This window comes from Coregonus clupeaformis, unplaced genomic scaffold (assembly GCF_020615455.1).
Source record: "Coregonus clupeaformis isolate EN_2021a unplaced genomic scaffold, ASM2061545v1 scaf4091, whole genome shotgun sequence".
Lineage (NCBI taxonomy): Eukaryota > Metazoa > Chordata > Actinopteri > Salmoniformes > Salmonidae > Coregonus > Coregonus clupeaformis.
The window spans coordinates 18606-30583 of record NW_025537545.1 but is presented as its reverse complement, the minus strand read 5'-3'; the positions used below and the strand labels follow the sequence as shown (position 1 = coordinate 30583).

Here is an 11978-nt window from a genome sequence, read left to right as displayed (position 1 = left end):
AGAAGAGACTTGCTTGGGCCAAGAAACACGAGCAATGGACATTAGACCGGTGGAAATCTGTCCTTTGGTCTGATGAGTCCAAATTTGAGATTTTCGGTTCCAACCGCGTGTCTTTGTGAGACGCAGAGTAGTTGAACTGATAATCTCCACATGTGTGGTTTCCACCGTGAAGCATGGAGGAGGAGGTGTTATGGTGTGAGGGTGCTTTGCTGGTGACACTGTCTGTGATCTATTTAGAATTCAAGGCACACTTAACCAGCATGGCTACCACAGCATTCTGCAGCGATACGCCATCCCATCTGGTTTACGCTAGTGGGACTATCATTTGTTTTTCAACAGGACAATGACCCAACACACCTTCAGACTGTGTAAGGGCTATTTGACCGAAAAGGAGATGATGGAGTGCTGCATCAGATGACCTGGCCTCCACAATCACCCGACCTCAACCCAATTGGAGATGGTTTGGGATGAGTTGGACCTGAAGAGTGAAGCGAAAAGCAGCCAACAAGTGCTCAGCATATGTGAGAACTCCTTCAAGACTGTTGGAAAAGCATTCCAGGTGAAGCTGGTTGAGAGAATGCCAAGAGTGTGCAATGCTGTCATCAAGGCAAAGGGGTGGCTACTTTGACGAATCTGAAATCTAAAATATATTTTGATTTGTTTAACACTTTTTGATTACTACATGATTCCATATGTGTTATTTTATAGTTTTGATGTCTTCACTATTATTCTACAATGTAGAAAATAGTCAAAACAAAGAAAAACCCTTGAATGAGTAGGTGTGTCCAAACTTTTGACTGGTACTGTATATTATATACAAACCTTAGATAACCTTGATAGCTGGTAATCAATGTCTTTTTACAGTTGAAATGTGTTTTTTTTAGGATAATGCTGTACCCTTACATGGTCTGACCAGCAGAGATGTAAAGTTAGGGGATACTTTTATGATTTTACACAATTACTTATGTCCACTGCACTAGTAGTGAACAACACACTGATCACTGTGATTTTCTGTTCCTTAACACAGTAGTACAGAGTTCTCATAATATTTAATTCAAAGAGGTATTTGTCTTTATAATTCATGGAAGCCGAAGACAAATGTCCATTTTCCTTCAAAGCTATTGAATTGGATCCATCCTCATCCACATCCACTGTTTCATTCAGAAAAGCAGTGGTTGCCATGGTTGTATAGTAGGTGGGTCAAGCCACAGCTGTATGTCACAAGTCTGTCAGGCATTCGCTGGATGAGGTTTCCACATAGATACATCCCCGGTATCCTGAACGTGATTGGCCGCCCTGCAGGTCAATCCCCTGGCTCTGCCCTCTCTCGCTGTCGCTGGTGTTGAGTCGAGCCCCTCCTAATAGAGTGTCCCAAAGTAGACCACGGCTCCACAACTAAACACACACACAAATAAAAACAAATATTACGCCTCTGAATATAACTTGAATCATAAAACTTTACATTTTACTAATTGCCCTCAATACTATTCGCCCTCGGTACTATTCATCCTCGGTACTATTCGCCCTCAATACTATTAGCCTTCGATACTATTAGCCCTCAATACTATTCTCCCTCAATACTATTTGCCCTCAATACTATTCACCCTCAGTACTATTCGCCCTCAGTACTATTCGCCCTCAGTACTGCATCATCCTTGTGAGCTGTGTTTGTGTTTCTAACCTCAATGCTGATGTGTGCGTCTGGGTATCTCCTGTAGAAAATGGCCCTCATGTTAAACTCTGGATTTCCATCCTCCTTGAACACGCGTGTTCTTATGGTGTCGTCCTCACAACAGATCACAGCATACACATCTGGTGCTACACAACACAGATACAGACACAATGCATAGACTATTACTCTTGTGTTGTCAGACTTCGTCTCATATTCACTGGAAAGACGGATATCGAGGTTTGTATACAATGAGACTTGATGTGGTCAGTTGCTGGTGTGAGCCATCATTTCGTGGGATGGTAATGTACAGTACCAGTCAAAAGTTTGGACACACCTACTCATTCCAGGGTTTTTCTTTATTTTTTACTACTTTCTACATTGTAGAATAATAGTGAATACATCAAAACTATGAAATAACACATATGGAATCATGTAGTAACCAAAAAAGTGTTAAACAAATCAAAATATATTTTATATTTGAGATTCTTCAAAGTAGCCACCCTTTGCCTTGATGACAGCTTTGCACACTCTTGGCATTCTCTCAACCAGCTTCATGAGGTAGTCACCTGGAATGCATTTCAATTATTAGGTGTGCCTTGTTAAACATTAATTTGTGTAATTCGATTTCCTTCTTAATGCGTTTGAGCCAATCAGTTGTGTTGAGACAAGGTAGGGGTGGTATACAGAATTGTATTTATTTTATTTATTTATTTTATTTAACCTTTATTTAACCAGGTAAGCCAGTTGAGAACAAGTTCTCATTTACAACTGCGACCTGGCCAAGATAAAGCAAAGCAGTGCGATAAAAACAGAGTTACATATGGGGTAAACAAAAATGTACAGTCAATAACACAATAGAAAATAGAAAATCTATATACAGTGTGTGCAAAAGTAGTAAGTTATGGAGGTAAGGCAATAAATAAGCCATAGTGCAAAATAATTACAATTTACTATTAACACTGGAGTGATAGATGTGCAGAAGATGATGTGCAAATAGAGATACTGGGGTGCAAATGAGCAAAATAAATAACAATGTCAATAACTATATGGGGTTGAGGTAGTTGGGTGGGCTAGTTACAGATGGGCTGTGTACAGGTACAGTGATCGGTAAGCAGCTCTGACAACTCATGCTTAAAGTTAATGAGGAGATAAGTGTCTCCAGCTTCAGATATTTTTGTAGTTCGTTCCAGTCATTTGCAGCAGAGAACTGGAAGGAATGGCGGCCAAAGGAGGTGTTGGCTTTGGGGATGACCAGTGAGATATACCTGCTGGAGCGCATACTACAGGTGGGTGTTGCTATGGTGACCAATGAGCTAAGATAAGGCGGGGATTTTGACCTGGAGCCAGTGGGTTTGGTGACGAATATGTAGTGAGGGCCAGCCAATGAGAGCGTACAGTTCACAATGGTGGGTAGTATATGGGGCTTTGTGGTCTTCTGTAGCTCAGCTGGTAGAGCACGGCGCTTGTAACGCCAAGGTAGGGGGTTCGATCCCCGGGACCACCCATACACAAAAAAATGTATGCACGCATGACTGTAAGTCGCTTTGGATAAAAGCGTCTGCTAAATGGCATATTATTTATTATATTAAAACGGATGGCACTGTGATAGACTACATCCAATTTGCTAAGTAGAGTGTTGGAAGCTATTTTGTAAATGACATCGCCGAAGTCAAGGATCGGTAGGATAGTCAATTTTACGAGGGCATGTTTAGCAGCATGAGTGAAGGAGGCTTTGTTGCGAAACAGGAAGCCGATTCTAGATTTAACTTTGGATTGGAGATGCTTAATGTGAGTCTGGAAGGAGAGTTTACGGTCTAACCAAACACCTAGGTATTTGTAGTTGTCCACATATTCTAAGTCAGACCCGCCGAGAGTAGTGATTCTAGTCGGGCGGGCGGGTGCAAGCAGCGTTCGATTGAAGAGCATGCATTTAGTTTTACTAGCGTTTAAGAGCAGTTGGAGGCCACAGAAGGAGTGTTGTATGGCATTGAAGCTCGTTTGGAGGTTTGTTAATGTTACGCCCCTGAAAAAGGGGAGAAATAATCACGAGAGTGACGCAGTTATGTTTCCTCACTGAAATCTTTAGTATAATCCTTTTACAAAAATACCACATTTTACAGAACAACAGATCTACAGGAACCAGAGTTTTGTAGGGTACAAAGCTTATTCAAGTCACAACAGCATAAACTGTAATTCACTAAAACATATACAAATGTTTGAATATAACTGTCAAACACAAAGTAGCTTTAGCTCAGTAACCCAAAACTACATTTATCAACCATGTAAACAAAGTATTCGAAACACATTATACAAATAACCCCAAAATATTATTAACAGCGCACATGCTCATTCACAATTAGCATAAAATGGCAGCTACTCTCAGTACGAAGCTATTCTTCGCTGCAACCAAGCAGGTTTCACTCACACACGCACCTAATAACTCTCTTCAACTTAACTCTAACTTACTCAAGATGTTACTAACACATACCTTAAAACTCTCTTGACATGTTAGCAAGTTATTACATTCAAATTAACTCGTTTTATATCAATAACGTATTCTGAAAAAGGGGAGAAATAATCACGAGTGACGCAGTTATGTTTCCTCACTGAAAACTTTAGTATAATGAGAAAAAAGACCGCGATTTCCCCAGAAAGTTGGGTGGAGAACAGAGCAATCGATCTCAGGCTCATAGATTAAGAGCATTTAGTAGATCACAGATTAACACTTTTACCCTTAAATTAGGCACCACAAAATAAAGTAGTCAATATAACGTTTACACATTCCTCTTACAATATTTACCCTTTTACACTTGACGGATTTTAACACATTTATGAATTTTATCAATCTCTATGAACTAGTACTGGATGCATGATCTTTTTAACATTAGATATTTTAAGATCCTTACATACCATGAACTTACTAATACTATTTAGTGTATAACAGGCTATGAATATGTCCTTTAACCTGTCACATTAACACAGTGTCCAATGAAGAGCCAGATGTATACAAAATGGTGTCGTCTGCGTAGAGCTGGATCTGAGAGTCACCAGCAGCAAGAGCGACATCATTGATATACACAGAGAATAGAGTCTGCCCGAGAATTGAACCCTGTTGCACCCCCATAGAGACTGCCAGAGGTCCAGACAACAGGCCCTCCGATTTTACACATTGAACTCTATTTGAAAAGTAGTTGGTGAACCAGGCGAGGCAGTCAGTTGAGAAAACAAGGCTATTTAGTCTGCCAATAAGAATGCAGTGATTGACAGAGTCAAAAGCCTTGGCCAGGTCAATGAAGACGGCTGCACAGTACTGTATTTTATCAATCGCGGTTATTATATCGTTTAGGACCTTGAGCGTGGCTGAGGTGCACCCATGACCAGCTCAGAAACCAGATTGCATAGCGGAGAAGGTACGGTGGGATTCGAAGTGGTCGGTGATCTGTTTGTTAACTTGGCCTTCAAATACTTTCGAAAGGCAGAGTAGGATGGATATAGGTCTGTAACAGTTTGGATTTAGAGTGTCACCCCCTTTGAAGAGGGGGATGACGTGTAGCTTTCAATCTCTGGGGATCTCAGACGATACGAAGAGAGGTTGAACAGGCTAGTAATAGGGGTTGCGACAATTTCGCGGCTAATTTTAGAAAGAAAGGGTCCAGATTGTCTAGCCCAGCTGATTTGTAGGGGGTCCAGATTTTGCAGCTCTTTCAGGACATCGGCTATCTGAATTTGGGTGAAGGAGAAGCAGGAGGGGGGGAGGGGGGCATGGGCAAGTTGCAGCGGAGGGTGCAGAGCTGGTGGCCGGGGTAGGGGTAGCCAGGTGGAAAGCATGGCCAGCCGTAGCAAAATGCTTATTGAAATTCTCGATTATGATAGTGTTTCCTAGCCTCAGTGCAGTGGGTAGCTGGGAGGAGGTGCTTTTATTCTCCATGGACTTTACAGTGTCCCAAAACTTTTTGGAGTTAGTGCTATAGGATGCAAATTTCTGTTTGAAAAAGCTAGCCTTTGCTTTCCTAACTGATTGTGTATATTGGTTCCTGACTTCCCTGAAAAGTTGCATATCGCGGGGGCTGTTCGATGCGAATGCAGTACGCCACAGGATGTTTTTGTGCTGGTCAAGGGCAGTCAAGTCTGGGGTGAACCAGGGGCTATATCTGTTCTTAGTTCTGAATTATTTGAATGGGGCATGCTTATTTAAGATGGAGAGGAAAGCACTTTTGAAGAACATCCAGGCATCCTCTACTGACGGAATGAGGTCCATATCCATCCAGGATACCCGGGCCAGGTCAATTAGAAAGGCCTGCTTGCTGAAGTTTTTTAGGGAGCGTTTGACAGTGATAAGGTGTGGTCGTTTGACCGCGGACCCATTACGGACGCAGGCAATGAGGCAGTGATCGCTGAGATCCTGGTTGAAGACAGCGGAGGTGTATTTAGAGGGTAAATTAGTCAGGATGATATCTATGAGGGTGCCCATGTTTACGGATTTAGGGTTGTACCTGGTAGGTTCCTTGATAATTTGTGTGAGATTGAGGGCATCTAGTTTAGATTGTAGGATGGCCGGGGTGTTAAGCATATTAAGCAGTTAAATGTTAAGCAGAAGATAGCCCTATTTGGTAAAAGACCAGTGACGAGTACTGAGTATACGAAGAGGCAGGACGCAGACGCAGGAATTAACAAGGTCAAGGTTTACTTAACAATGACAAAGAGAAATAACAAAGACAGCGTAAATGACACGAAGCTAAACAATCACACAAAAAATCATCCAGAACAGTCCAGGGCTAAATAGGGGTGGTGATGAGATGAGGTGCGCTGGAGGTGATTAGGGTGCGTTGGGTTTCCATTCCAGTGTTGCCGAGGTGGTGCGCTCAGACCGGTGGCTCAGTAGACCGGTGTAATGATGTCATGTCATAGTATCGTGGGGACCAGGTTAGAGTTACTAGTTAAGTGGTTTGGGGCCATGGAGTCTACATTCCTTATGTCAAAGGAGATTACTGCTGTTTATGATAGCATGATGGATGGACAGGATATACTGACTTGGGGCAAAGGGTAATAACATCAGAGAAAGGGAGTGCCCATGGTTACCAGATATAGGTTAAGGAATGATGACCAAGGGTATATAAGGGAGAGTGGATCTTTGTTAGAGTCAGTTGGAAACAGCAAGAGGCAAAGCTCTGCCCGTGTTGTATCTAACCCGGTACCGACTAATAAAACATTTGCATTAACTTTCTACAAAGTGTCTAACTATATTCTTACATCCTTGATAACCGAGAATCATCATAACAACCGGCGAATCTGTAACGATCCCTGCAGTCTGAGTCGGTTTCTGTCTGGGTATTAGTTTTTCTGCTCGGGATCTCCAGTTTCCCGAGGGTTCTGGAACGCTCCCTGCCTGGTTGCCGGGCAACGTTGCTAGGCGGGAGCTCTCTTGATTTCCGCACCTGCATCCCATCAGCAATCTGCACACCTGGTCCTGATCATCACCCTTCTTAGGCTCTGTCCTAACATCCATTCCCCTGCCGGATCGTTAGCCATGAACAGTATGTTTGTCCGTGTATCAGCCTTGGAACTTCTAGCGTTAGTTTTGTTGTTTTGCACCTTTTGACTTGCTGTATACTTACCTCCGTTTTGTTCTATCTGCAGTCACTCACCCGGAACCTTCACCCAACCTCTGCCTGATGGTCGGCGGCTGCCGAGCCATTACTGGACCTACCACTGCACCCTCAACAACCCATCCACGCCACCCGCTCTGTTCCCTGGATTATTCAGCCTCACTCGTGGATCTATTAAATAAACACTCACCTTTGTTTCAATTTACCTTGTCCTGGTCTGCTTCTGGGTTCTGGCTTAGTAAACCGTGACAGAACGATCCGGCCAGTAATGAACCCAGCGGACCTGGACTCTGTTCGCCATGCCATTACCCATCAGGAGAAGATGTTGGGCCATCATAGCACGGAGCTACAGGAGATCGCGTGGCAGTTCGGAACCTTTCTACCGGTCTGACGGAGGTCCAGAACCAGCGCAAGTTTCCGGTGGAGGATCCACTACCGGTTTCACCCATCTCGCCTGCCGCTTCTGGAGCTGTGTCCTTCCGTGAGCCCAAGGTTCCGACGCCGGATAAATATGAGGGGGAGCTGGGAAGATGCCGTTCTTTCCTTATGCAGTGTGGGTTAGTGTTCGATCTACAGCCCTACTCTTATGCCACAGACAAGGCTAGGATAGCCTTTGTGATTGAGTTACTGCGTGGTCGAGCGCTGGAGTGGGCTTCAGCCGTTTGGGAACGACAAGACCCCTGCATGGCTTCATACCAGGGGTTCACGGCCGAGATGAGGAAGCTCTTCGACCATTCCGTCCGAGGGAGGGGACGCAGCTAGGCGCCTGTTTTACGCTTCACCAAGGAACTGCAGCGTGGCCGACTTCGTGATCGAGTTCAAGACGTTGGCTGTGGAGAGTGGGTGGAATGAGGAGTCTCTGCAAGCGGCCTTTTACCAGGGTCTGTCGGAGCAGCTCAAGGATGAGTTGATCTCCTATCCGGAGCCTAGTGACCTGGACAGCTTGGTAGCCTTGTCTATTCGGGTGGATAATCGAGTCCGAGAGCGAAGGAGGGAGAAGCAATGGGTTCCGTCCAATCGATCAGCTTCTCAGGTTCCAGTCGGGTCGGGGATTGGACCAGAATATCGTCGATCATCGTCCACCACACAGGATTAGTGGAGAGGTCCTGTCTCCCGATTCTGAACCAATGCAAGTAGGGCGACACGGGTTAACCAAGGAGAACGCCAACTCAGACGTAGGGACTAACTGTTGCCTCTACTGTGGTGGTTCGGGACATTACCTCGCCACCTGTTCCCGGCGGTCGTCAAACTGCGCGGCTCGCTAAAGTTGGGAGGACTTTAGCGAGCCAGTTTCGACCTCTCAAACCTCTGTCAGACCCCGTTTCCCGGCTACCCTTATGAACAGGAATCAGAGCTTAGCGATTAACGCTTTTATCGATTCAGGTGCCGATGGAAGCTTTCTTGATGCCGAGTTGGTGGAACAGCTGGGGCTTTCCAAGGAGCAATTGCCGGAAGCCATTGAAGCGACCACTCTGAACGGCAGTAGTCTGGCACGTATCACGATGAGGAGACTGAACCGGTTAAGATGCTGTTGTCGGGGAATCATTCGGAGATGATTTCATTCTTCATTCTGCCGTCTTCCCATGTTCCTCTGGTCCTTGGATACCCCTGGCTGAAGGAACACAATCCCACGTTCGATTGGGTGACGGGCAAGGTAACGAGTTGGAGCCTTGATTGTCATGCTAACTGTCTCAAGACTGCCTGTCCCCATTCGGTTCCCAGTCAGGTGATTGAGGCTAAACCCCCAGATTTGTCCCTGGTTCCCGAGACATATCACGATTTGGGGAAGTGTTCAGTAAGCAGAAGGCTCTGTCACTCCCCTCCCCACCGACCATATGATTGTGCCATCAACCTGTTCCCTGGAGCTGTCTACCCTAAGGGAAGGTTATACAGTATCTCCCGACCTGAACGTGAGGCTTTGGAGACCTACATCAAGGAGTCCCTAGCTGCTGGTCTCGTTCGTCCCTCGTCATCACCCCTGGGGGCAGGATTCTTCTTTGTGGGTAAGAAGGGATGGCTCTCTTCGACCGTGTATTGATTATCGGGGTTGAATGACATCACGGTCAAGAACAAGTATCCCCTGCCCTTGATGAGTTCTGCCTTCGACTCCTTACAGGGTGCTACGGTGTTCACCAAGCTAGACCTACGCAATGCGTATCACATGGTCCGGATCAGAGAGGGGGACGAGTGGTTGACGGGTTTCAATACACCCGATGGGTCACTTCGAGTATCAGGTGATGCGTTTGACTGACCAATGCTCCAGCGGTATTCCAGAGTATGGTGAACGACGTCCTGAGAGATATGATCGGTCTCTTTGTGTTTGTTTACCTGGATGACATTCTGATCTTCTCGAAGGAACCTTCCGACCACGCTCCAGCATGTCCGGCAGGTTCTGCAGCGATTGTTGGAGAATCGCCTGTTCGTGAAGGCCGAGAAGTGCGAGTTTCACGCCCACACGACATCCTTTCTCGGGTACATCATCTCCAGGGAGAGATTAGGATGGACCAGGAGAAGGTTAGAGCGGTTCTGGAATGGGCCCAGCCCGGTACGAGATTGCAGCTCCAGAGATTTTTTGGGGTTTGCGAATTTCTACCGCAGATTCATCCGGGATTACAGCCGTGTGGCCGCTCCGTTAACTGCCTTGACTTCCAGTATCAGGATCTTCAAGTGGAATCCGGAGGCGGATCGAGCGTTTCTGGATTTGAAGAGGCGATTCACCAACGCACCGATTCTCTCTCAACCGGACACGGCCCGTCAGTTCGTCGTTGAAGTGGACGCGTCTGATGTGGGAGTTGGCGCCATCCTGTCGCAGCGATGCTCCACGGACAGTAAACTCCATCCCTGCGCCTACTACTCTGTCGCCTTTCGCCTGCGGAGAGGAATTACGATGTGGGTAACCGGGAGCTTCTCGCGGTGAAACTTGCCTTGGAGGAGTGGCGCCACTGGTTGGAGGGGGCGGAGCAACCGTTTATTGTCTGGACTGACCACAAGAATCTTGCTTACGTGCAATCGGCTAGACGTCTCAACTCCCGTCCAGGCCAGGTGGGCGTTGTTTTTCGGACGATTCAATTTTTCCCTGACGTTCCGACCTGGATCTAAGAATGGCAAGGCGGACGCCTTGTCCCGGATGTTCTCCAAGACGGAGGAGAGTGGGTCCAAGACCGAGACAATTCTCCCCCGGGACTGCGTCGTGGGAGCAGTTAGGTGGAAGATTGAGGAGGAGGTGATGGCGGGCCTTCGGACGCAGCCCGGTCCCGGTAACGGTCCACCCGGTCGGTTGTTTGTGCCTGAGTCGGTTCGTCCTGCTGTCCTCAAATGGTCCCACGCCAGCAAGATGGCTTGTCACCCTGGCGTGGCTCGGACGATGGCGTTTCTTCGCAGACGTTTTTGGTGGCCTGCCATGGCCGAGGATACTCGGGGTTATGTTGCTGCCTGTCCAGTGTGTGCGCAGAATAAGAGTACCAATCGGCCCAGCTCTGGACTACTTCACCCCCTTCCTATTCCCGGCGACCATGGTCGCATCTGGCCCTGGACTTTGTCACTGGGTTGCCCGCTTCTGAGGGAAACACGGTCGTTCTGACTATCGTGGACAGATTCAGCAAGTTCGCCCACTTTGTGCCTATTGCCAAGCTTCCCTCTGCCTCGGAGACGTCCGAGATCCTGGTTAGGGAGGTTTTCAGGGTCCACGGTTTGCCCAGTGATATCAAGTTTCCGACCGTGGCCCTCAGTTTACCTCTGCTGTCTGGAAGTCCTTCTGTTTGGCCATTGGAGCTACAGTCAGCCTCACATCTGGTTTTCACCCCCCAATCTAATGGTCAGGCGGAGAGAGCCAACCAGAAGATGGAATCCACGCCTACGCTGCCTTGTCTCCTCCAACCCCACCTCCTGGGTCTCTCAGTTGCCTTGGGTTGAGTATGCCCACAATACTCTCCCTACATCTGCCACTGGGATGTCTCCCTTCCAGTGCCTGTATGGCTACCAACCTCCCTTGTTCCCTTCTCAGGAGAAGGAGCTCTCAGTGCCCTCTGTTCAGGCCCATATTCGTCGTTGCCACCGGACCTGGCATCGGGCCAGAAAGGCACTCCTTAGAGTTTCGGACCGGTATCAGCTCCAGGCGAATGTCGCCGGATCCCCGCTCCCACCTATACCATCGGAGATAGGGTCTGGTTGGCCACACGGGATCTTCCTTTACGGACTGAGGCTAGGAAGTTGTTACAAGTTCATTGGTCCGTTTGTGGTGGAGAAGGTGATCAATCCGGTGGCAGTTCGACTCAAACTACCGAGGACGCTCAGAGTCCATCCCACCTTTCATGTCTCCTGCCTCAAGCCTGTTCTCCTCAGTCCTCTGTTGCCTCCTCCGCCTCCTCCTCCTCCTCCTCGGATGATCGGAGGTGGTCCTGCACACGGTGCGACGCATCATGGATTCCAGACGGGCGGGGCCGGGGTTTCCAGTATCTCGTGGACTGGGAGGGGTATGGTCCTGAAGAGAGGAGTTGGATTCCGCGGCGACAGATCCTAGATGCTGACCTCATTCGTGACTTCTACCGCCTCCATCCTGGCGCTCCGGGAGTCCGCCCGGTGGCGTTCGTCGGAGGGGGTACTGTAACGATCCCTGCAGTCTGAGTCGGTTTCTGTCTGGGTATTAGTTTTTCTGCTCGGGATCTCCAGTTTCCCGAGGGTTCTGAAACGCTCCCTGCCTG

General features: G+C 47.5%; 1 pseudogene; it reads right to left on the bottom strand.

The window, feature by feature from the left end:
* Positions 1 to 770: 770 nt before the first annotated feature.
* The window catches only part of LOC123490525, a 29810-nt pseudogene continuing 18602 nt past the window's right edge, over positions 771 to 11978 (bottom strand).